Here is a 25,635-nt window from a genome sequence, read left to right on the forward strand (position 1 = left end):
AGCGTCACGCGTCGCGGGACTCCCCGGCGCGGGGGCGGAGTAGTAAAGACCGGGCTTCGCTGGCCAATCGGAAGCGGCCTGGGATGGTCCTTCGCCCCCGCAGTGCCTCCGAATTACCCCGGACTGCTTCGGTCGCCATGGCAAAGGGGCACGCCGCGTCGGAGCCGGGTAAGGAAGGAGAGTGGGTGGGGCTGCCTGAGCGCTGCTGTAAGGCCCTGGCTTTGTGGGAGCTGGCCGGCCGCAGGCCGGAAATTCGTCGTTTACAGTGCGTGTGTGTGTGTCTGCTTTACTACAGAACAGTCTCACATTGACTATGTTAACGTATTTTAAGATATGTCTATTTTAGGGACGCCTGAGTGGCTCAGTGGTTCAGCGTCTGCCTTCGGCCCAGGGCGTGATCCCGGGGTGCTGGGATCGAGTCCCACGTCGGGCTCCCTGCGTGGAGCCTGCTTCTCCCTCTGCCTGTGTCTCTGCCTCTCTTTCTCTGTGTGTCTCTCATGAATAAATAAATAAAATCTTTAAAAAAAAAAGTTTAAGATAGGTCTATTTTAATGGAGTATGTCCTAGAATAGGAATGGCCAGGTTTAGCCAATAAATAATACAAGAGCCACAGCTAGACTTGAATTTCATAACAAGGTTTTTTAGTATTAGTGTGTCTCATATTTAGTGTGTTTTTTAAAACTTAGGAAATATATTCATAGTAGTACTCGTAATTCTCAGAGTAGCTATGTCCACAGTACGGTTGCCAGATCTAGTAAATAAAAATGCAAGATGCCCACTTAAATTTAAATTCCAGGTAAGCAAAAAATAGTTTTTTGGAATAAGTGTATCTCTATGTATTACATTTTTAAAAGCCTTTTACTGGGCAGTCCTGGTGGCTCGGTGGTTTGGCGACGCCTTCGGCTGGGGGCCTGATCCTGGAGTCCTGGGATGGAGTCCCACCTCCGGCTTCCTACATGGAGCTTGTTTCTCCCTCCGCCTGTATCTCTGCCTCTCTGTGTGTATCTCTCATGAATAAATAAAATCTTTAAAAAAAAAGCCTTTTACTATATATTTAGCGTAACTAATTTTTGATACATGTATGTGTCAGAGTAGGGTTGCCAAATTTAGCAAAAATACGGGACAGCTCCTAGTTAAATTTGAATTTCAGATGAATAGTTTTTTTAGTATAACTATATCCCACTAGCACATTTGGGATATACTTATACTAAATAATAATACTAAATACTATTTTAATTAATTAATTAATTAATTTTTAATTTAATTAATTACAAACTATTTTATTATTATTTGTCTCAATAGTGTATTTGGGACATATTTAAATTATAATTCTAAATACTCTTCTAAATACTAATGCTGTATTTTAGTATAAGCACATTACAATAGCATGTTTGGAATATACTTATATTGAAGTTATTATTTTTTTGAAATTCAGATTGAGGGTAAGATAACAATTCAAGGAGGTTTCACAGCTCCAGGGCTGGGCACAGGGTGGCTGCAGCTACCCAATGCTGAGATGGGATAGCAAGAGGATGTGAGTTGGACTGGGGACCTAACAAAGGAGATGCGAACTGCACTTCCAGGAGCCTAGGATTTTTTTTTAAATAAATTAATTTTTTATTGGTGTTCAATTTACCAACATACAGAATAACACCCAGTGCTCATCCCGTCAAGTGCCCCCCTCAGTGCCCGTCACCCATTCACCCCCACCCCCCGCCCTCCTCCCCTTCCACCACCCCTAGTTCATTTCCCCGAGTTAGGAGTCTTTTTCTTCTCCCTTCCCTTATATTCCCTTTCACTGTTATTTATATTCCCCTTCACTGTTATTTATATTCCCCAAATGAATGAAAACATACACTGTTTGTCCTTCTCCGATTGACTTACTTCACTCAGCATAATACCCTCCAGTTCCATCCACATTGAAGCAAATGGTGGGTATTTGTCGTTTCTAATGGCTGAGTAATATTCCATTGTATACATAAACCACATCTTCTTTATCCATTCATCTTTCGATGGACACCAAGGCTCCAGGAGCCTAGGATTGAATGCTCTTTATCCACTGGACAGCAATGGGGAATGAGGGAGCATATCAGTGAGCAGGACTGATGGGACTTTGGACTTGGAGGGCTCGCAGTTTACACACCAGTAAACAAGTAAAGCAGATGCTTGCTGGCAGTGTGCCTTAGAGAAAATAAAACTACGCATGGAATTAGAAACTTTCAGGGGGCTACCTAGCTGGGTGGTCAGGGTTCTGCCTCCATCTCCTCTCCCCTTAGCTGCTGGTCCCTGAGTATGGTATTCAAGCAAGTGCTTGCTGTGTGCAGAAGCCACAGATGGGAAAATAAAATCCAAGTGCTGAGGGCTTATTCTTCATCTTGTAATTTATGCACTTATAGTGACTGAGTTCCCTGGCTCATTTTCTTAGTAGCTGAAATTGGCCTGATGTTTTGGCCTTATTTATTCATTTATAACTGCTAGGAACCCTAGGAAATTGCTATTGAGAGGACATTTACTTAGTTTGTTTCTAGAGCCAGAGTGAAAGGCATCATCTTTAGCCAACTTGAATGCTAGATCCACTGGGAGGCAGTCTGGTACCAGACAAAGGTCTTCAAACTTTTTTTTTTTTTTTTTTTTTTAAGATTTTATTTATTTATTCATGAGAGACACACACAGAGAGAAAGGCAGAGATACTGGCAGAGGGAGAAGCAGGCTCCATTCAGGGAGCCCAGTGGAGGATTTGATCCTGGGACTTGATCTTGGGACTCCAGTATCATGCCCTGGGTGGAAGGCAGGTGCTAAACCACTGAGCCACTCAGGGATCCCCTCTCCAAACATTTTGTAAGCAGCAGAAACTTTTGTTCCAAATGGCACTGAGGTAAATCTCAATTTAAAAAGTAAGTTAGCTAGAAGCCAAACTGTTGTGATTACCAGGGGCTGGAAGGAGGAGGAATGGAAAGTGCAGCTAATACACATGAGGTTTCTTTTGAGGGTAATGAAAATGTTCTGGAATTAGTGGTGATGGTTTCACAACCCTGTGAATAAACTAAAAAGTACTGAAATATGTACTTTTTTTTTTAAAGATTTATTTATGTATTCATTCAGAGAGAGCAAGAGAGAGGCAGAGACACAGGCAGAGAAAGAAGCAGGCTCCATGCAGGAAGCCCGATGTGGGACTCGATCCCAGGTCTCCAGGATCACACCCCGGGCTGCAGGCGGCGCCAAACTGCTGCGCCACTGGGACTGCCCTGAACTATGTACTTTAAATGGTTGAGTTTTATGCTGTGTGAATTATACATCAATAAAAAATGTTATTAAAAAGAAGCAGGGATGCCTGGGTGGCTCAGTGGTTGTGCATCTGCCTTTGGCTCAGGTCATGATCCAGGGGTCCTGGGATCTAGACCTACATCAGGCTGCAGGAAGCCTGCTTCTCCCTCTGCCTATGTCTTTGCCTCTCTCTCTGTGTCTCTCATGAATAAAGAAATAAAATATTTAAAAATAAAAAGAAGCAGAGCTATTGGGGCTGTAGGAAGATCTAATGTGGCTGTATGACACTCAAAAATCAACTCCAGGTGTATCTGTGACTTGAAGCCAAACACAAAATATTAAAACTTTTTGTAGGAAATATTTGTGGATATTTGAGTTTTGGAAAACATTTTGGCATCTTCTAGTTCAGTTGAACATCTGCACACCCCAGGCCTAACATCTTCCCACTTAGGGATGCTCAGGCCAGACACCTACTGGAGAAGAAGGGATGCATTGTGCTCTATTCACATAGTGGATTATTTTGCACCAGTGAAAAAATCTCTACAACAGAGGCCAGAACATTTTTTCTGCAAAGGGCCGAGTAGTGAATGTTTTTGGTATTGTTGGCCATATGGTCTCTGTTGCAGCTGCTCAGCTCTGCAGTTGTAGCATGAAAGCATTCAGAAAGAATATATAGAAAGACATGGTTGGCTGTACTCCGGTAAAACTTTTTTTTTTTTTTTTAATGTGGGCTCAAACTCATGACCCTGAGGTTGAGAGTTGCATGCTCTAACAACTGAGCGGTCAGCCAGGCACCCCTCCAAGAAACTTTATCAAGAGGCAGAAAGCCAGATTTAGCCTCCAGGCTGTGGTTCATTGACCCCTGAATTACATGGTTGAGTTTTTGCCTTATCTGGAATATCCTTCCCCCAGATGACAGATGGGGCCTCAGCTCTAACATCAGCTCCTCAAAGAGGCTTCCCCACCCACCTCAACTAAAACAGCCTCAGATAGCTCTCTCAAGTCCTCTCTGCTTATGTTCTTCCTGACATGTTTTACTTTTTAGATTACATTTGTGTTGACTTGTTTTATTGACTTTCCTCTACAGAAGGAAGTCTCTTGTGGAGGAGAAGAGGTTAAGGGCAAGTAAGAGGTGTACAGAGGGCCCAGAATCCAGTGGGAGACAGAATTCCTACTGGGTTTTCTCAACCTTTGCCTTCAGTTGGTGGAGAAGGTGGCCCATCAGCTGAGCCACTGAGACCAGAGCACCTTTACATTAACACAGTATACCATATTTATCACTGATTTTATTACTGCCCTCTGGTAGGTGACAGAGCAAAGTGTGGATGAGTTGGAGAAGGGCTGAGAGCAGGATTTGCACTCTGCCCAAGCCTGGAAGGCAGGACAGAGTTGGGGCTCTTCAGAGAGAATGGGCAAGAGTAGCCACATGGCTAGGGCAGAGGGGGCATGGGAGACACAGGATTGCAATCCAGCGGAGGCGGGTCTGTGTAGGCCTGATGGGGTTTGGACTCTGCTGGGGGGTAATGAGGCTGAGGAAGGTAGTCTGTGGCCACAGTCCCTGGTACCAGAGCTTCACTATGACTTTTGTGGGTCCTTTCTCTTTTCAAAAATATTTATTTATGTATTTTTAAAGATTTTATGTATTCATTTGAGAGAGCCCGCAGAGGAGCAGGGGGAGCAGCAGAAGAGGAAGAAGCAGACTCTCCACTGAGCAGGGAGCCTGGTGAGGGACTCAGGACTCCATCCCAGGACCCCGGGATCATGACCTGATCTGAAGGCAGATACCTTTTTTTTTTTTAAAGATTTTATTTTATTTATTTATTCATGAGAGACAGAGAGAGAGAGGCAGAGACACAGGCAGAGGGAGAAGCAGGCTCCATGCAGGAAGCCCGATGTGGGACACGATCCTCGGACTCCAGGATCATGACCTGAGCTGGAGGCGGCACTAAACCGCTGAGCCACCCAGGCTGCCCTGAAGGCAGATGCTTAACTGACTGAGCCACCCAGGTGTCCTGGTCCTTTCCTCCTTTAAAAAAAATATTAAAAATCATATTTTACTACTGCCTTGCTATCAAGGCAAACACAATCCAGGTTGCATTCATTATTACATATTTATTATAACTTTATCCATTTTTTTCTTCTGATTTTACAAGTGGTAAAATTAAAATATTTTTTCATGGGTCTTGGGGATAACTTGGCCTTGCTGGGAAAGTCACCTGGGTCACAGAGTCATTGGCCTGTGACAGTTTGGATAGAGCTATGGATGGTCCCTGTCCTATCTATGACATCACCCTCCCTTCCCTTGGCTTCTCCATCCTCTCAGGAAGATGCATTTCAAGACCCTCAATGGATAGAGATTGCCTTTGATGTTAATGAACACAGTTAGAATTTGACATTTTTCAAGTGCAGAAAACTGTCAAAGGGGATCCCTGGGTGGCGCAGCGGTTTGGCGCCTGCCTTTGGCCCAGGGCGCGATCCTGGAGACCCGGGATCGAATCCCACGTCGGGCTCCCGGTGCATGGAGCCTGCTTCTCCCTCTGCCTGTGTCTCTGCCTCTCTCTCTCACTGTGTGCCTATCATAAATAAATAATAAAAAAAAAAGAAGTGTTAAAAAAAAAAAAAAAAAAAGAAAACTGTCAAAGACCTGTTCCTCTGTCCACATAGATGTTTTTGACCCACAAGCCTCCTCAGGGGATGGAATTATGTCCTACTTGATGAAGGAGGAGCTCCAGATGAGTGGCCCGGATGCACGGATCACCCCTGTCCCGGTGAATTAAAACCAGAAGGGAACTCAGAGGCCTGTTGTCCAAGAACTACTTGATGCGGAAGGTGGCCAGAGCTCTAAATTGGGCCTGATACATCAGCTATGTTGTTTGTCCATAACCAGATCCTTCTCTGAGGGGAGGAAAGGCATTTTACTTACCATCAAAAATGAAAATATTGGAGAAAATTTTGTTTCTTGACATAGTCACTTGCCATCTTAGGGCAGGTGTGTCCAGGTGTCTGCTCTGGCTCCCAGACACCCCTGAAGCCAGACACGTGACTCCCTCCACTGCAACCTCATTGTCCTTCGCCTCCAGTCATTGTCGGCCTTCAGGTTTTCCAAGTGACATCAGGCTCCTAGTTCTGGCCCTCTCAAACCCAGGGGCAAGCTGAACTTTCAGAGGATTCTCATGAAGTCCCTTAAGGTTGGCCTGAGAGGGCAGGACACTGCTCTCCCTCTGGGGAGGCAGACCCAGCACTCCAACATTTTTCTCAAAGGCATTCTCGCCCCTAGCTTCCCTCTCCATGACTCTTGCCGGAGGTGGGAGGTAGGGTCAGGGAGTCAGACCATTCTATTGCGAGTCCTGAGTAGACCCACTAGCCCTCCAAGGGGAGGTTGTGGAGTGGGGAGGTGAGCACCTGTGTTCTTTACACAGGTGCCTCAGAGAAACTAGAGGGCACCACTGCCCACAGTTGTTACCAGGCTTGCCACCATCAGACCTACCTGAGAGCTTATTTCATTTGCTGAATCTGTGGTGCCTCTCCAGTCTGACTTCATTATAACTAAGGTGTCTGGAGGGCCATGTCTTTGCTCTAGGGGAAGAATCTGCTTCCCAGTTCCTTTGGGTTGTTGGCAGGAATCAGCTCCTTGCAGTTGTAGGATTGAGGACACCATTTTCTCTGGGTTGTCAGCCAGAAGGTCCCATTCCCTACCACAAGGTCTCCCTCCATTTTCAAAGTCAACAGTGGTGAGTTCAGTCCCTGTCATGCTTCAAATCTCTCCCACCTTTTCCAGTCATGTTTCTCTGTCCAATCCTTCTTCCTTCTTTTCCCACTTTTAAGGGCTCATGTGATGGCTTTGGATTCATCTGGACAGTCCAAGATAATCTTCCCATTTCAAGATCCTTAATTGAATCCTATCTGAAAAGTTTCTCTTGCCATGTGAGGTAACATATTCACAAGTTCCAGGGATTGGGTCTGGAGATTTTAGGGTAAAAGCATTATTCTGCCTCCCACCATGCTCATCCTCACCAGCTCTGTCATTGTGGTTCAGAGCAGTGATTTAAAATAATCGTTCAGGCAGCCCAGATGGCTCAGCGGTTTATTGCCGCCTTCAGTCCAGGGCATGATCCTGGAGACCCGGGATGGAGTCCATCGGGCTCCCTGCATGGGGCCTGCTTCTCCCTCTGCCCGTGTTTCTGCCTCTCTCTCTGTGTGTCTCTCATGAATAAATAAATAAAATCTTTTTTTAAAAATATTTATCCATGACAGACACAGAGAGATTTAGAGAGAGAGGCAGAGAACAAGCAGAGGGAGAAGCAGGCTCCATGCAGGGAGCCTGATGTGGGACCCGATCCTGGGTCTCCAGGATCAGCCCCTGGGGGGAAGGCGGCGCTAAACCGCTGAGCCACCCGGGCTGCCCAATAAATAAAATCTTAAAAAAAAAAAAAAATCTTCCAAGGAAGTGTGGCAGGATTGGTAAAACTTGCCATCTTAGGCATCTGGGGCCACCACAACAAAATACCACAGACTAGGGGGCTCACACAACAGAGATTTATTTTTTTTCATATTTCTGGAGGCTAGAAGTTCAAGATTCAGGTATCAGCAGGGTTGGTTTCTCCCAAGGCCTCTCTCCTTTGCTTGTAGGTGGCCATCTTCTCCCTGTGTCCTCACATGGTCATCCTTCCATGTGTATGTGTGTCCTGATCTCCTCTTCATGTAAAGACACTGGTCACATTGGATTTAGGGCCCACTCTGATGGCCTCATTTTACTTTAATTACCTCTTTAAAGGCCCTGTCTCCAAATGTAGACACATTCTGAGATACTGGGGTAGGAGTTCAACATACAAATTTGGGGGGAACCTAATTCAGCCCAAAACTACTGCTAATAAGAACAATTACTACTACTTCCAAAAATTAACTATAAAAAATGAACCATTTAAAAAACCCATAAAGGGGCACCTGGCTCAGTCAGTTAAGTGTCTGCCTTTGGCTTAGGTCATGATCCTGGGGTCCTGGGATGGAGTCTCACTTCAGGCTCTCTGCTCAGTGAGGGTCTGCTTCTCCCTCTCCCTCTGCTCCTCTCCTTGTGCTCTCTCTCTGAAATAAATAAAAATCTAAAAAAAAAAAAAAAAAAACTCAACCAAATATAGTGAGGATGTGCCTCAGAGGCTAATGTGGCCCACCTGGGCATTGGTGACTACAAACAGTTCACAAGTCAGTCAGTAGAGGATCCAATGTGTATAACATGGTGAATATAGTTGATAACATTGTATAACTGAAATTTCCTAAGAGAATAGAATTTAAATGTTCTTACAAAAAAAAATATGGGAATCCCTGGGTGGCGCAGCGGTTTGGCGCCTGCCTTTGGCCCAGGGCGCGATCCTGGAGACCTGGGATTGAATCCCACGTCGAGCTCCCGGTGCATGGAGCCTGCTTCTCCCTCTGCCTATGTCTCTGCCTCTCTCTCTCTCTCTCTGTGTGACTATCATAAAAAAAAAAGAAAAGAAAATTAAATATGTGAGGGGATGGATGTGTTAATTAACTCGATGGGAGGAGCCCTTTCACAATGTATTTCACAATGTATACATGTATTAAATCATCATGATGTATATTTCAGATATCTTATAATTTGTCAGTTATACTTCAGTAAAGCTAAAAAAAAAGAAGAATAAATGAATGAATCAATAAATGGAATATATAGAGAGCCCATGGGATTCTCCCTCCATGTAACTGGTTTCTCTTTGGCCTTCCTGGCCAGAGGTTTGCCTGATGCCTTCAACAAGATCAAGTTCCTTGATGCTGTATCCTGCAGCATCTCGAAGGCTTTTTTGCCCCTTGTTCCTTCCACAGCTCCTGGAGAAGGCTACTGTGGCTGTGGGGATCTTCATCCTGGCCCCCACTGCAGGGCTTCTGGATAGCATCTTCAGTCCCAAGTGCTGCATCATCCTGCTGAAGCCTGAGCAGAATATTCTAGCCTGGTTAAGGCATGGATACTGGACTTAGTGGGAAAGGCACAGTGAGGAACCCCAGAGAAAGCATCTTGAACAGAGCCTCATGAGTAAGTCCTCACTGAAGACGTTGGTACCACCGGATTTGGGCTCATTATTTTTCTCTGGCTTGAAAGAAACTTAAACAATTGAGAGATGAAGTACATAGAGCAAAATATTAACAACTGCTAGATCAAGATGTTGAACAATGGATGGTCGGTCACTTACTATTCTCTTTGTAGGCATTGTTGAAAATCTTCACAAATAAAAAGGTTTGAGGGGTGCCTGGCTGGCTCAGTTGGAAGAGAATGGAATCAAGAGAATCTTGATCTCAGGGATGTGAGTTCAAGCCCCACACTGGGCATAGAGATTGGTTAAATAAACTTAAATAAATAAACTTAAAAAAATAAAAATAAGAAAGTTTGGAAAAGGCTCAGATGTAATAATAATAATAACAACGATAATAACAATATTAAAGATAACAAGTATTGTTGAAGAAGTTTAAACCCTTGTCCACTGTTGGTGGAAATGTAAGATAGTACAACTGCTTGTGGAAAAAACTCCGGAAGTTCTCCAGAAGGTTAGACGTAGAGTGACCATATAACCTGGTAAATCCACTTTTAGATATTCAAGAGCATTGAAAATATAAGTCCACAGAAAAACTTGTGCACAAATGTTAAGAGCAGCCAAAAAGTGGAAACAACTCAGTGTCCTTCAATTGATGACTGGAGAAGCAGAATATACCATATCCATGCAATTGAATGTGATTTGGCAATACAGGAATGAGCTACTGAAACTATGATGTGGATGAACCTTGAAAAATTATGCTGAGTGCAAGAAGCCTGTCACAAAGGACCTTGTATTGTATGCTTTCATTTATATGAAATGTCCAAAACCAGCAAATGCATAGACAGTCAATTCATGGTTGCTTAAGGCTGCGGGAGGACGGATTGGTGGGTGAAGGCTAAGAAGTACAGTTCTTCTTCTTGGAGGGAAGAAATATTCTAACATTGATTTTGGCAATGGGTGCACAAATAGGTGAATATGAAAACCACTGAATTCTACAGTACAAAAAAGGTGATTTTTATGGTATGTGAATACTTTGATAAAGCTGTTAGCAAAAAAAAAAAAAAAAGGGAATTACTATATTCCAAAGTGTGGCCTTTTGTTATATCCTGCTTTTAAAAAAAATTAAACTATTTTTTAATTTTAATTTTTGAAAAAAGATTTATTTAATTATTTTAGAGGGAGAGGCGGGGAGAGAGCAGCGCGCTCGCATTTATGAGTGGGGGGAGGGGCAGAGGGAGAGGGAAAGAGGATCTCAAGCAGACTCTCTGCTGAGCCTGGAGCCCCAGGCAGATTCACCAGGATCTCACCACCCTGAGATCAGGACCTGAGCTGAAATCAGGAGTCCTAACACTTAATGGTCTGAGCCGCTCAGATGTCCCTCAAACCATTTAAAACAGTGGAGATACTTTTAAGTTGGAATACTGAATATTCAATAGTGCAAGAGTTGTTATTTTTTCTAAAATTTTGATAATGGAATTTTGGTTACGTTAGAAAATGGTACTTTGCATTACATATTGTAGTTAAAATGGGTTGGGATTTGCTTTCAAATAACACAAAATGGCAGAGTGGCTGGGGAGTGGGGGGGAGACTAGCCCTGGATTTTGGGAATGCCTGGGTGGTGCAGTTGGTTAAGCATGGGACTCTTGGTTTCCGTTCTGGTCCTGATCTCAGGGTCTTGAAATACAGCCCCAAGTCCAGTTTTCCGCTCTGCCTGGAGCCTTTGCTTGGGATTCTCCCTCTCCCTCCCCGTTTGCCCCTTCACCTGTTCGTTATTTCTCTCTAAAATAAATAAATCTTTTTAAATAGGGGGTTTTGCAAACTCCTTAAAGAACCACCAAGAAGAGCATAGAGAACATTGGGTTGGTGAATCCGTCTTGTGCAGAAAATGGCTGTGAGGTGAAAGGGTGAAAAACATCTTCCACAGGATGAGCCAGGGCTCAGATTGGAGTGGAAGAAATGCCCCCCTCTGCCTCACACGTGCCGCCAAGAGAGCGGAGAGCAGGTCTGTCTACAAGGAAAGTGACCCAGGGTTCTGTCAGTGCCTCCCTTCCCAAACCTAGGTTTGCTCTCAGCAGTTTGACAATTCCAGTTGTCGGCATGGGAAAGTTTCTCCACATTTTAGTTCTCCAAACGGAGAACAAAACCACCCACAAGATTTTTCTCATTTTCCTTTTTTGTCAAGGAAACATAAACGTGGTGAAAACCTCAGTTATGACAACACGTGATTTAGCTAAGACCAAACATTCCATTTTATGAGGAAGAATCTGATGATTTGTGAGGGATGCCTACTCGATGAAAAGAAACACCAGGGCGGACATAACATGCTAATAAATGTTTTTGTCTCACTTACTTTACCTCCGTCCCCATGTAGGTGTATGACAGGCAGCATCTTTGAAAGCTGGAGCTGAGGGCGGGCGGCCCCCAAACACTCCCAAACCCGCGCGGCAGTTGGTGCCTCAGCGTAGGACTCGAGGACCTGCGATAATGGACTGCAACTCCCAGAAGGCCAAGTTTCTAGGTGACGCCTACTTTCCCGCACCGCGGAGTCTTCTGGGAGATATAGTATGAGGCCCTGAGTGTTCACGCCCGCCATCTGGTGGAAAAAGCTAGTGTAACTATAATTCCCAATAATTTAACTAGAATAAGAATTCTAGTTAATTTTAGAAAAGATTATGGAGGCTTCCTCAACTCTCCGGAGCCGCCGATTGCGCGCTTCTGGAGCTCGGGAGTCTGACCGACGGTAGTTTCGGGGAATTCTAGTGAGAGAAATCAGCCTCACTGCCGCCCAGGCCCAGCCAGAGAGCCGAGACTACAAGCGCTCCCAAGCCCAGGCCCGGTCGGGCACGCCCATTAGGTGGGCACCCTCACCGCCGCGCCTTCTGAGAAACGTGGTCTGACTCTCTGGACGATCCGTTGTGCCGGCTGCTGGACGGGGATGTGGCTCCGGCCGCAGGACTACAACTCCCCGAAGGGCTATGCGGGGGTCGGCAGCGCGGAGTTTCCTGGTCGTTCTAGTGCCGCTTCCTCCCCGGCGCCTCGGCGGACCCTAGAGGCTTCGTTGCATGCCGAGCTCCAGCTTTCCGAGCCCCGGCGGTCTGTCGTCTGCTCCAGGCCGTCGGGCGCTGGAGGGAGCTGGTGGGGCTGCTGGTGGCTCCGTGAGTACTTCGTAGTCGAAGAGGCGATGGCTGCGGGGCCCCTAGTGCCTGGCCACGCGCCCTCCCTGCCCGCCGAGCGCTAGAATCTGCGCCCGAGGCTCGGGTAGGAGTCGGGGCCCGTGGTCCCGGACGCACGGGACGGAAACCTTGGCAGTCCTGCAGCCCTTCCTGCCTCTGCGAAGTCGGGAAACCAGTAGAGATCCAAGAAAACCTCCCAGCGGGAAAATCACACGCCCAGACTCCGGATGGCTTCAGCCACCACACGTGTAAGGGACAAAAACAGTTCCTGGCTTTATATCACCTGCAATAGTTTGTCTAAAAGAGGGAACATCTCTCAATTCGTCTTCATGAAGCCACCGTCACCATGATTCCAAGACGTGCATTGTATGAGCTCAGGCTTCTTGTTTGAAAAAACAAAAACCACCGCGGGAAGTGGGAACTGCTTCCTAAGACTGTTGTGAGGATTAAGAAAATTTCCATTGGGTAAAGTGCTGACTTGAGTACAGCGCCCAGTGTGGAAAGAGAGACCTTGGCAAATGTTAACATTACTATTGGCCAATATTAACGTTATCATTCTCAAATGCCTGGTGGTATAAAAAGGAAGGAAATCCTAAAGGGAACTTTACACTTGGTCTTGTAGAAGATAACAAATTGATCAAGAAACGGGTGAGATATGAAGGGGTAAGCATTTTAGTGTGACGGGGGCTCCCCTCTGAAATGGCTGATGCAGACTTCTGACGCCCCCCAGGAAGACTCAGATGTATCTGTCAGAAGCCGGACTGCTCTCAAGACGTCTCCCTGTATCTGGGTGCATCCTCACATTCCCACATAGCTCCACCCTGCTCTTCTGGGAACTCTGCAGGGGTAAGGGCCATGGCTCAGCAGACATGTAGGTGTCATTTCAGGCTCAGGTAACCTTCCATGATGTGGCAGTGGACTTCACCCTGGAGGAGTCGGGACTGCTGGGCCCTACCCAGTGCACCTTGTACCAAGACATAATATTGGAGACCTTAAGATACCTGGTCATTGTGGGTGAGGCTATTCCCCATGTCACTTTTTATTTGCTTGGAGTCTTGGCAGAGTGGGTTTGACTTAGCCGGGAGTGTGGAGTCACTGGAGGATTTTTCCTCGAACAGCACAGCCTGAATCCACTGGCTGGTTCATTTTGTAGAGCATGCCACTCTGCAGCATGGGACTGTGAGTTCAAGCCCCATGTTGGGCACAGAGCTTACTTAAAAATAAAGAAAGAAAATATTGTTGCAAAAATCATGGGGAAAAAAAAAACAAACAAACAGCATCACAGCTTGATCATTCATTTGGACAGGAACTTGGAACCCCAAACCAGATATTGCTGCCCACCTAGAACTCGGAATGGAGCAATGGATGAGGGACAGAGGGCTCTTCCAAGATTCCTGCCATTTTGCGTGGCAAAATGGCCTCATTTTGTGTTTGCCTAAAAATGCCTTTATTTCATCTTCATTTTGGAAAGATACTGTAAGCAGAGAATTTTAGGTTGTCAGGTGTTTTGTTTTGTTTTTCTCAGCACTTTATTTATTTGAGATTGTATTTATTTGACAGAGAAAGAGCACAAGCAGGGTGAGTGGCAGGCAGAGGGAGAGGAAGAAGCAGGCTCCCCGCTGAGCAAGGATCCCAAAGTGGGGCTTAATCCCAGGACCCTGGGATCATGACCTGAGCCAAAGGCATATGCTTGACTGACTAAGACACCAAGGCACCCTTTTCTCAGTACTTTAAAGACACCATGTGGTTGTCTTCAGAACTCCATGATTTTTGCTGAGAAGTTAACCTCCAGGGATCCCTGGGTGGCTCAGCGGTTTAATGCCTGCCTTCGGCCCAGGGCGTGATCCTGGGGTCCCAGGATCAAGGCCTGCATTAGGCTCCCTGCATGGAGCCTGCTTCTCCCTCTGCCTGTGTCTCTGCCTCTCTCTCTCTCTCCCTCTCTCTCTCTCTCTCTCATGAATAAATAAATAAAATCTTTTAAAAAAGAGAGAGAGAGAAGTCGACCTCCATCTTATTATTGTTACTTTGAAGACCATTATATTTTTAATTTTTTTTTTTGCTGGTGATACTTTTTAAATGTACAAAATTTAAATATACAATTGAAAAATTTTCATAAATGTATGTACATACGTAATTTTCACCCAAATGGAGCTTGAGAACATTTTCATTACCTCACAAAGTTCCTTTGTTAACTCCTTTCATTTAAGAAAGGCAACCACTGTTGAGATTTTTTTCCTCCATAGGTTATTTTTGCCTTTTCATATAAAGAGAATCATGCGTTATTTCTTTTATGCAAGGCTTACCATAAGATTTTTGAGGTTCATCCGTATTACATGCATTATTATTTCATTCTTTTTTTTACTATTTATGGCCATTTCATTTTTTGATGATTTACATTTTTTTATGAGATCTCTTACCAAGAGACCCTTTTTTTTTTTTCTTCTTTTCTTTTTTTAATTTATTCAGAGGCAGAGAGAGAGGCAGGCAGAGAGGCAGAGACACGGCAGAGGGAGAAGCAGGCTCCATGCAGGGAGCCTGATGTGGGACTTGATCCCGGGTCTCCAGGATCACACCCCTGGCTACAGGTGGCGCTAAACCGCTGCGCCACCGGGGCTGCAGATTTAGTTTTTTAAAAGGTTTTATTTATTCATGAGAGACACAAAGAGGGAGGCAAACACATAGGCAGAAGGAGAAGCAGGCTCCCCATGAGGAGCCTAATGTGGGACTTGATCCCAAGACTCCGGGATCACGCTCTGAGCCAAAGGCAGACGCTTAACCACTGAGCCACCCAGGCGCCTCTAATGATTTACAATTTATCCATTCTCTTGATAACGAACATTTGGATGGTCTCTAGTTTTGGGCTATTATGAGTAATGCTGCTGTGAACATTCTTGTGTAATGCTTTTAGTGGACTTGTGGGTTTTGTTTTTTTTTTTTTTTAAGATTTATTTATTTATTCATGAGAGACACAGAGAGAGAGGCAGAGACACAGGCAGAGGGAGAAACAGGTTCCTTGCAGGGAGTCCGAGGCGGAACTTGATCCCGGATCCCAGGATCATGCCCTGAGCTGAAGGCAGACGCTCAACCGCTGAACCACCCAGGCGTCCCAAGGATTTGTATTTTTATTTCTCTTGGGTAAATATCTAGGAATGGAATTGTTGGGTGATAGATTACAAGGTCTGATTTTATTAAATTTTTCTTATTGTTAGATTTGTTTATTTTATTTTATTTTATTTTTTTAAAGATTTTATTTATTTATTCATGATTGACAGAGAGAGAGGCAGAGAGACAGGCAGAGGGAGAAGCAGGCTCCATGCCGGGAGCCGGTCGTGGGACTCGATCCCAGGACTCCAGGATCATGCCCCAGGCCAAAGGCAGGCGCCAAACCGCTGAGCCACCCAGGGATCCCAGATTTGTTTATTTTCATTAACATCCTAAGAAATCTTTGAATATGCCAAGATCACAAAGATACTGTCCTGTTTTCTTCTGGTATTTTTATAGTTTTTGCTTTTACATAAAGTCCTGTGATCTACCTTGAGTTAATTTTTATGTAAACAGTAGATGGTAGACAAGGCACTCATTTTTTCTTGTGATTATGTAGTTCTAACACCATTTAATGAAAAGACTTTCCTCTTCTGCCTTTGTTGAAAATCAACCGAATGCATATGTGTGGGTCTCTTTATTTGCTCTCTTCTCTTCCATTGATCCATTGTTCCAACTCTGTGCTAGCATCTTATGTCTTATTGTACTTAACAGTAAATCTTGAAATGAGGTAATGAACATCATCCTCTAACTTTATTGTTTGTTTATTTATTTATTTTTAAGATTGTATTTATTTATTCATGAGAAACACACACACACACACACACACAGAGAGAGAGAGAGAGGCAGAGACACAGGCAGAGGGAGAAGCAGGCTCCACACAGGGAGCCTGACGCAGGACTTGACCCCAGGTCTCCAGGATCAGGCCTTGGGCTGAATGGGCTGAAGGCGGCGCTAAACCACTGAGCCCCCCAGGCTACCTTAACTTTATTGTTTATAATTGTTCTGGCTATTCCAGGTCCTTGGCACTTTTCATAAAAATTTTAGAGTCAGTTTGTCAATTGGAAATTATCAAGCTTTTTAACTTCACAAAATTCCTACCTGAATTTTGATTTGTAATGCCTTAAGTCAATTCAGTTTGGGAAGAATTTATACCTTAACATATTAAGCCTTCTAATTTTGTGATCATGATATATTTATTTAGGTACTTCTCTCAGCAATGTTTTATACTTTTCAAGTATAATGCACACCTTTTACTAATTTTATTCCTAGAAATTTGGCATTTTTGATGCTATTATAAGTATTATTTCTAATTTCATTTTCTTTTTTTTTAAGATTTTATTTATTTATTCATGAGAGACACAGAGAGAGAGAGGCAGAGACACAGGCAGAGGGAGAAGGAGGCTCCATGCAGGGAGCCTGACATGGGACTGGATCCCCGTCTCCAGGATCAGGCCCTGGGCTGAAGGTGGCACTAAACCGCTGAGCCACCCGGGCTGCCCTCTAATTTTATTTTCCATTTGTTTGTTGCTAGTGTATATAAATGTAATTTATTCTTTAACTGACACTGTATCCTGTGTGAACTTATTAAAATCACTTAACTGTTCTAGTAATTTGTCAATGTCTTTAGTTTTTTTACACAGTCATGTTTTCTTCAAATAGAGATTGCTTTATTTCTTCGTTTCCAGACTTTATGCTTTTCAGTTTTCATATACCAGCCAGGACCTTTAGTATTTTTTTTTAAGTGATGCATAATTAACATACAGTGAGACTTGTGTTCCTAAGAGTAGAGTTCAATAACGTTTTCAAATGTGTATTTGTGTGACCCATACTCCAACAATCCACACATAGAATATTTCCATCCCCATATATTTCCTTATGTCTTTTTCCACTTAGGACTCCCCCAGTGTGGCAACCATTCTTCTGATATCTATCACCAGAGATTATCCATTACAATATTAAATAAAAGTAATAGGAATAGACACTTCTGCCTTACTCCTGATATTAAGGGCCAGCATTCAATATTTCACCATTAAATGTGATCTGATGCCCTTTATCAAACTAAGAAAGTTCTATTCCTGGTTTGCTGAGTTTTTTTTTGTTGTTGTTGTTTTTATCATGAATGGGTGTTACCAAATGCTCTGTGCACCTATTGACATGATTGAATTGTTTTTCTCCGTTTTATTGATTTCTGCTATTATTTCCTTCCTTTGTCTTGGTTTAATTTACTTTCATTTTCTCTGGCTTTTGGGGGCAGAAGCATAGGTCATTAATTTTAATGCTTTCTTCCTTTCTGATGTTTGCATTTATAGCTATACATTTTCCCTTAAGCCTTATTTTAACTGTATCCTGCACATTTTCACATGTTGTGTTTTCGTTATTTTTTAGTTCATTATTCTTTTTGTTTTCCAAATATCTTGAACTGAATGATAATGAAAATGCAACTTATAAAAGTGATTTCTTCTTTGATTTGGGAAGTACAGTGTTCAGTTTCCAAATAAGAGGGGATTTCTGTTATTGATGTCTAGATTATTTCCATTGTAGTTGAAGAACATATTCTATATGAACTCAGTCCTTTTAAATTTATTGAGAAATGTTTTCACAATACAGCATATGGTCTGTTTTGGTGAATGTGTATTCTACTGTTGGGTGTAGTGTTCGAGAAAGATCAGTTAGGTCATGTTGCTTAATTGTGCTGCACATACTTTGTTCTTATGGATCGTCTTGTCTCCTTGTTCTTTCAGCTACTAACAGAGGAGTGCCAAATCTCCAACTATGACTGGAGATAATATATTTTTTTCAATGACCAATAATCATGCCTTGTATAAACTTTATCAGCTACGATACTGCCACTGACAAAGTTTCTATACCTATATATTTTATTATTTCTTTTTTTAAGATTTATTTATTATTTATGATAGACATAGAGAGAGAGAGAGAGGCAGAGACACAGGCAGAGGGAGAAGCAGGCTCCATGCTGGGAGCCTGACGTGGGACTGATCCCGGGACTCCAGGATCATGCCCTGGGCCAGAGGCAGGCGCTAAACTGCTGAGCCACCCAGGGATCCCCTACCTATATATTTTATAATCAATTTTTACATCATGTATTTTGAAGCTGTGTTATTGAGTTTAATGCATGTTAGACTGATGTGTTCCTGTTGAACCTACCATCTTATCACTGTGAAATGTCCTTATTTCCTTATGGTAACACCTCTTCTCTTGAAACCTGTTTTGATTTTAATATAGCCAAAAGGCTTTCTTACACTAGTCAGTGTACAGCTTTATATGTCTTTTTCTGTACTTTTACTTTCAACTTATTTGTTGAAATGTTAAAGTGGGTCTCTTATAAGTAGCATTTAATTTGGTTTTGTTTGTAACCCACTTCAGCAAGCTTATTCTTTAAGACCATTTAGTAAATCTGTATTTAGTGTATAATTACTGATATCATTGGGTTTATGTCTACCACCTTGTTCTTGTGTTTGTCTCATCTGGTCTTTGTCCTTTTGTTTTCCTTTTTAACCTTCTTTTGGATTAATTGGGTATCATTTATTATTCCATTTTGTCTCCCTTTCCTCACCCCCCTTTTTAGCATTATGTATTTGTAATGTTGTATAACCTTAAGTGTTACTACTGCCCTATGGTTAAAATATACATCTTTTTTTTTAAGGTTTATTTTACTTATTCTAGAGAGAGTGCACAAGGAGGGGGAGAGGCTGAGGGAGAGGAAGAGGAAGACAAGCAGACTCATCACTGAGTGGGGAGCTCACTGTGGGGCTCAATTTCATGACCTTGAGATCATGACCTAAGCCGAAATCAAGTCAGATGCTTAATTGACTGAGCCACCCAGGCACCCCAAAATACACATCATAGACTTTAATTTATCATAGACTACCTGGGATTAATATTATGCCACTCCATGTACAATGTAACAACTTACATTGATATAATCACAATTTTCCCTGTTGTTATATATTTTGTTCCTATATATTATATAAACCCCATATGCATTGTTGTTATTCTTGTTTTATACAATCAATACCCTTTTAAAGGAATTTAAGGGATCCCTGGGTGGCGCAGCGTTTTAGCGCCTGCCTTTGGCCCAGGGCGTGATCCTGGAGACCCGGGATCGAATCCCATGTCGGGCTCCCGGTGCATGGAGCCTGCTTCTCCCTCTGCCTGTGTCTCTGCCTCTCTCTCTCTCTCTCTGTGTGACTATCATAAATAAATAAAAATTAAAAAAAAAAAATTAAAAAAAAAATAAAAAAATAAAGGAATTTAAAAGTAATTTTGTTAATTTTGTACAGTATTTTTTCCTAATCAATTAGTTTTGGGGTTACTCTTAATTCCTTTCTACAGACAGCCTTCTATCTTTGATTACTTCCATTCATTTAAAAAAAACACACTGGGGCAGTCTGGGTGGCTCAATGGTATAGCGCCACCTTCAGCCCAGGGTGTGACCCTGGAGTTCCCTGGATCAAGTCCCACATCAGGCTCCCTGCAGGGAGCCTGCTTCTCCCTCTGCTTGTGTCTCTGCGCCTCTCTTTCTCTTTGTCTCTCATGAATAAATAAATAAAATACTTTTAAAAATAAATAAATAAAAAATAAAAAAACACGCTATACCCAGAGGGAGCTTTCCAATAAAGTCTTGGCTCCTCCTGGACTAGACATGTAAAGAATGGCCCAGATGAGGGCTCCTGCTTGTGTTTCAGTTCTCTCTGAAAGGCAGGTACAAGTTACCAACTGTTCTTTGGAGAGCAGAGGCAGTTTACAGGAAGGAGATGAATGAAATGAAAGGAGAACTGATGGTTTGGTTCTTACATCCCAGGTATGGTGCTTTAAACCTACACTGCCTGGGAACTTTCACTTTCTTTGGGGTAAGTCTTTAATATGTACCCAGTACAAAGTTAACATTTTAAAAGTGGGAATTTAGTCCCATGTATATCTTTCCCTGAGAGACTGTCATTTAGGTGGTTTTACTAGCTTTATTTATAACATTGAAGTTATGTAGTGAAGTGCTAAAAAGTTTGATATGAGATGTCAAAATCATAAGATATTCTCTACAGATTGTTGCCCTTGAATACTAAACACCTAAGATGGTGCCTTTGATCAGTGTAGATAACCTCTCTGCTCATATCTCTTCAACTCCAGCTATACAATTCTGTTTGTCAGGTGTTCCGTTTTTAAATTCTTTTCTCTCCCTTTGTATCATGAAAATTCCATTTATCTGCCTTTGAACTCACAGATTCTTCCTTCTATTCTGTCCAGTCTTCTGTTAAGTTTATTTATGGTTTACTTCAGATACTGTATTTTTATTTAATTCCAGAAAATTTTCATTTGGTTCTTCTTTCAAAATTTCCATGAAATTCTGCATTATGTTTATACTAGGTTGGGTTTTTTTCCCCCCAATCAGCATTAGTGAAACTTAACTGAGGCCCCAGGGCCATGGGGCTTGGGCAGGAGGCCACCTTGCGGGACAAGGAAGATCTAATGGAGGGGCTTTATTGACCTTCTTCTGGGGGTGCAGGTGGTTGGTGTGGCTGCATGTCTGGCAGAGAGCACAACACTTGCTGTAGTTGTATTTCTAGGTAAGCTGGCAGAGGGAGAGCAAGGTGCTCTTACTGGATATTGTGGTCTGAGAGAGTGCAGCTATCCTCTGGCCATTTGCCCCCACAAACACATTGCTGGTCAGATGTGTTGCTCTTGTTGTCTTGGCTTTGACATTCTCGATGGCATCACTGGGCTTGACCTTGAGGATGATGCTCTTGCTTGTAAGGATCTCCACAAAGATCTGCATCTCTGCATTTGCTGCTCAGCCACCAAGTTGAAGAGAAGGATCTATCATAGTTATTTTTAAATCTTTTCCTGCTACTTCTAATGCTTGGTGTATCTAATTTCATTGACTTTTTTCTTGATTATGAGTCATTTTCCTGATTCTTTACATGTCTAGTCAATTTTTGTATACTAGATACTGCAAACGATGCATTGGAGAGACATGGATTGTTCTCTTCTATCAAGAGTATGAGTTTTTTTTTTTCTGGTAGGCAGTTAAATTACTACAAATCACCGTAATCTTGACGAGGCTTGGTTTTAGGATTTATTAAGGTAATGTCACTTTGGTTTTGCTTTAGTCTTTGGATGTTGTTCTTATCCTTGTGGCATGGTGTTTCCTCCAAATGTACAGCTTTGCAGAGTCTCACCTGAATTTTTCAGGTGCTTACTGGGTCAGAGCTAATGCCTCCCAACACTGGGTCACTTCTGAAACCTCTGCTCAGCACCGTAGCAACTGTTCTTCATCAGGTGTTAGCCTTTTATGCATTTACCGTTGGGTTCCTCTGTAGGTTTCTAGACTCCTCTGCTCTGCATGACCTTGCAAAGCCCTCCTCACATTCAATTCCATAGCCTCCTCCTATTGTCAGAAATGGGAGTCAGGCTGCTGGGAGCATGATCAAGTACCCTGTCTGTCCACCTCACAGACATGTCCCATGCACCCCTGGTGCTCCAAGTGCATCCTCTGTCCCTGGTGTGCTGATCACTTTTTATTTATCCATCTGCTTGCAGAGTCCTTTTGTTGTCTGTGTACATTTTGGGCACTAGAGACACAGTGTGACCAGGACAAAGTTTCCGGCACCGTGGAGCCTAAAGCCTCTACTACATGGGCCTGGGGAGGGGCAGACAATAAAGGACAGAGAGGACAAGGTGATGTTGATTACTGCTAAACAATGGTAAGAGGAAAATGAAACAGGACAATGAAGTGGAAAGCGATGAAGAACCATGCAGGCTGGATGGTTGGGAAGGGTCTCTCAGAGACAGTGACCCAGGAGTTGAGAGCTCACTTGATGAGAAGGGGAAGTGTTGCTGAACAGCCTGTTCCCTCTGCCTGTTTTGCTGATCACTATTTTTGTTGGTCAGTCTTCCTGTGTGTTTTTTTTGTTCTGTGTGTACCTTTTGTGGCTTCTCAAAGTTCCATCTCTTCTTTTAAAAGGTTGGTACTTTATTTTTTTAAGATTGTATTTATTTATTCATGAGAGACAGAGAGAGAGATTGAGAGAGAGGCAGAGACACAGGCAGAGGGAGAAACAGGCTTCATGCAGGGAGCCCAACATGCGACTCGATCCTGGGTCTCCAGGATAATGACCCAGGCTGAAGGTGGCGCTAAACCACTGAGCCACCTGGGCTGCCCCAAAGGTTGGTACTTTAAAACATACACTCATTCTGTGCACATCCTGTTGCTGTTATCTAAACATTCTCACTCTAAGAGTTTTCTTTCACAAACCCAAATTCTTCTTCATTTCCTTCTAGAGTGGAAGGAGAGACCTAAAAGCCAAGAGGTGCCACCCACAGAGGCCTTTTCTGGTAAGGAGTTACCAGCAGCATGAAACTGACAAGGTCCACAGTGAATGATTACTGGCGTTCTACCATAGCAGATGACTGGGAATCTGGGGATGAGTCAGAGAAGCAGAAGATGCATGGTGGCAGTTTGGGGCCAATGAAACATAAACAAGGGCAAGTTGTGACCCAGGATGGAGATTGGGGAAATGCTAAAGTTGTGGGAAAATTCAGCTTCAATTTAGACTTTGTTTCTTCACGGAGATTTCTTGTCAAAGAATATTTCCATCTAGTTGACTCAGTTCAAAGCTTACAGCATAATTTTATTTTTAAAAAATCATCATGAAATCTTGGTAGGGAAGAAACTTTATAAAGGCAATCCATGTGGAAAAGCCTTGGGAAAGCTGTCTAACTTGAACGAGCATGGTAAATACACCAACCAGAGTATATATCTTTCTACATGTGAGGTAATTAATGTAGGAGAGAAATGCTATGGATGCAATGAAATTGGAGATTTTTTTTTACCTCTATCGCACCCCTATCTAATGTCATGAGAACTCATACTAAGGAGAAGGTGGGAAAGCCTTTAAGAAACTTTCATCTCTTTCTTACCATCTGAGAAATCACTATAGAAAGAAAGCCTATGAATGTAATGAATGTGGGAAGTCTTTCTGGCAGAGCCTTCACCTCCTTTTGCACCAGAGAACTCACACTGGCAAGAAACCTTAAGAATGTAAAAAATGTGGAAAGTCTTTTGGCCAAAATTCTCACCTTAATGTACACCACAGAGTTCATACTAGAGAGAAACCCTATAAATGTGATGAATGTGGAAAATCCTTCAATGGAAGTTCTAATCTTCACGTGCATAAGAGAACACATACTGGAGGAAAAACTCTATAAATGTAATGAATGTGGGAAAGCCTTTAGTGACCACTCCTCATATACACAACATGAAAGGACACACACTGGAGAAAAACCATACAAATGTGATGAATGTGGAAAAGCCTTTGGTCACAGTTCTCACCTTACAGTTCACAAGAGAATCCATACTGGTGAGAAGTCATATAAATGTAATGAATGCAGGAAAACCTTCAGTTTTCACTTGTCCTTCACTCAACATAAGAGAATGCATATTAGAGAAAAACCGTATATATGTCATCAGTGTGGGAAAGTTCAATTAAGGTTCTAATTTTATTGGGCACCAAAGAACTCATACCAAAGGGGAAAAAACTACATATTTCATTTTAATATATAAAAACTATTCACATACATTTAAATTTTGTGGGTTTTTTTGACCCATTCCCAGAGAAGGGTTGAACCTGTGTTGCATTTGATACCTAGGACAATTTTTTAAAAAGATTTTATTTTTTTTATTCATGAGATACACAGAGAGAGAGGCAGAGACATAGGCAGAGGGAGAAGCAGGCTCCCTTTTGGGGAGTCCAGTGTGGGACATGATCCTGGAACTCTGGGATCATGCCCTAAGCCAAAGGCAGATGCTCAACCATTGAGCTACCCAGGTGCCCCCTAGGACAAATTTTCAAATTAGTGAGGTCAAAACTCTCTTCACACACACAGACACACACACACACAAACAAAAAACAAACAAACAAAAACAAACAAAAAAACACAAAACTCTCTTCACTAGTACTAATTAATGTGATTACCCAGTGTGGGATGGGCTGTTACTCAGAAGTCAAAATAGGTGGATGATATTTAACTGAATGACTCCTCTACTATTCCAAAGAGCCAGAGTAGCATTATTTGCTTCATTGTTCCCCCAATGCTAGAAAATTGGGCTGCTTCAGGAATTCATTATGAACTATAATTATGAACACTGTGTAGAAACATGGAAAATGCCTATAATGCAGTTGACTCTTGAACAACAGTTTTGAACTGTGCAAATCCACTTATTATGTGGATTTTTTTTCAATAAATAAAGTACAATATTTTAAAAATGATTTTATTTATTCATGAAAGACACAGAAAGAGAGACAGACACAGGCAGAGGGAGAAGCAGGCTCTGCACAAGGAGCCCGATGTGGCACTCGATTCTGGACCCCGGGGATCATGCCCCGAGCCAAAGGCAAGTGCCCAACCACTGAGCCACCCAGGAATCTCTAGTGTACAGTATTGTAATTGTGTTTTTCTTCCTTATGATTTCCTTTTTTCTATCCTCCTTTATTGTAAAAATACAGTATATAATATATATGACATACAAAATACATGTTAATCAACTGATTGTTTATATTATCAGTAAGATTTCCAGTCAACAGGAGGTTATTAGTAAAGTTTTTGGGGAGTCTGAGTTATATGCAGATTTCCAGCTGTGTAGGGCGTTATCACTCCCAAGCCCCACATTGTTCAGAGGTCAACTGTAGTGAAATGTGCTGTACTGTTGTGACTATGTTGCCCTATATGTACATTTGGACAAAGGCTTAGATAAAAACAAATGGACATAGCAAATCAATAAGTCTTAGGATATTGTGTGGCTTTCTTTTTATGGTCAAAACTGCTACAATTTTATGGGGTGCCTGGGTGGTTTTGTGGGTTGAGTATCCAACTCTTGGTTTCCGCTCAGATCAGGATCTCTGGGTCATGAAATTGAGCACTGTGTTGGGCCCCACGAGATTTTCCCTCTCCCTTTACTCCTCCCTCTGCTCATGCACTCTCTCTCTCTCAAATAAATAAGTCTTTAAAAAAAAAACTGCTATAATTTTACAGTAAATAAAAAGACAAAGAAGAGAGGGGTGCCTAGGTGGCACAGTTTGTTAAAGCATCCAACTCTT

At 42.7% G+C, this 25,635-nt stretch overlaps 1 protein-coding gene across 2 annotated transcripts in view; it reads left to right on the forward strand.

Annotated features, from left to right (window-relative positions):
• Window positions 1–10: 10 nt before the first annotated feature.
• The window catches only part of ZNF606 (zinc finger protein 606), a 71,110-nt gene continuing 45,485 nt past the window's right edge, over window positions 11–25,635 (forward strand). The window contains exons 1-2 of one of the 2 annotated variants that reach the window (XM_072825452.1): window positions 11–168; window positions 22,820–22,873. The gene's annotated coding sequence lies outside the window, so the exon portion shown is untranslated. Of the gene's footprint in view, window positions 169–11,923; window positions 13,493–22,819; window positions 22,874–25,635 lie in introns of those variants that run through there. The other variant, XM_072826212.1, reaches the window with a different exon arrangement.

This window comes from Canis lupus, chromosome 1 (assembly GCF_048164855.1).
Source record: "Canis lupus baileyi chromosome 1, mCanLup2.hap1, whole genome shotgun sequence".
Taxonomy (NCBI): domain Eukaryota; kingdom Metazoa; phylum Chordata; class Mammalia; order Carnivora; family Canidae; genus Canis; species Canis lupus.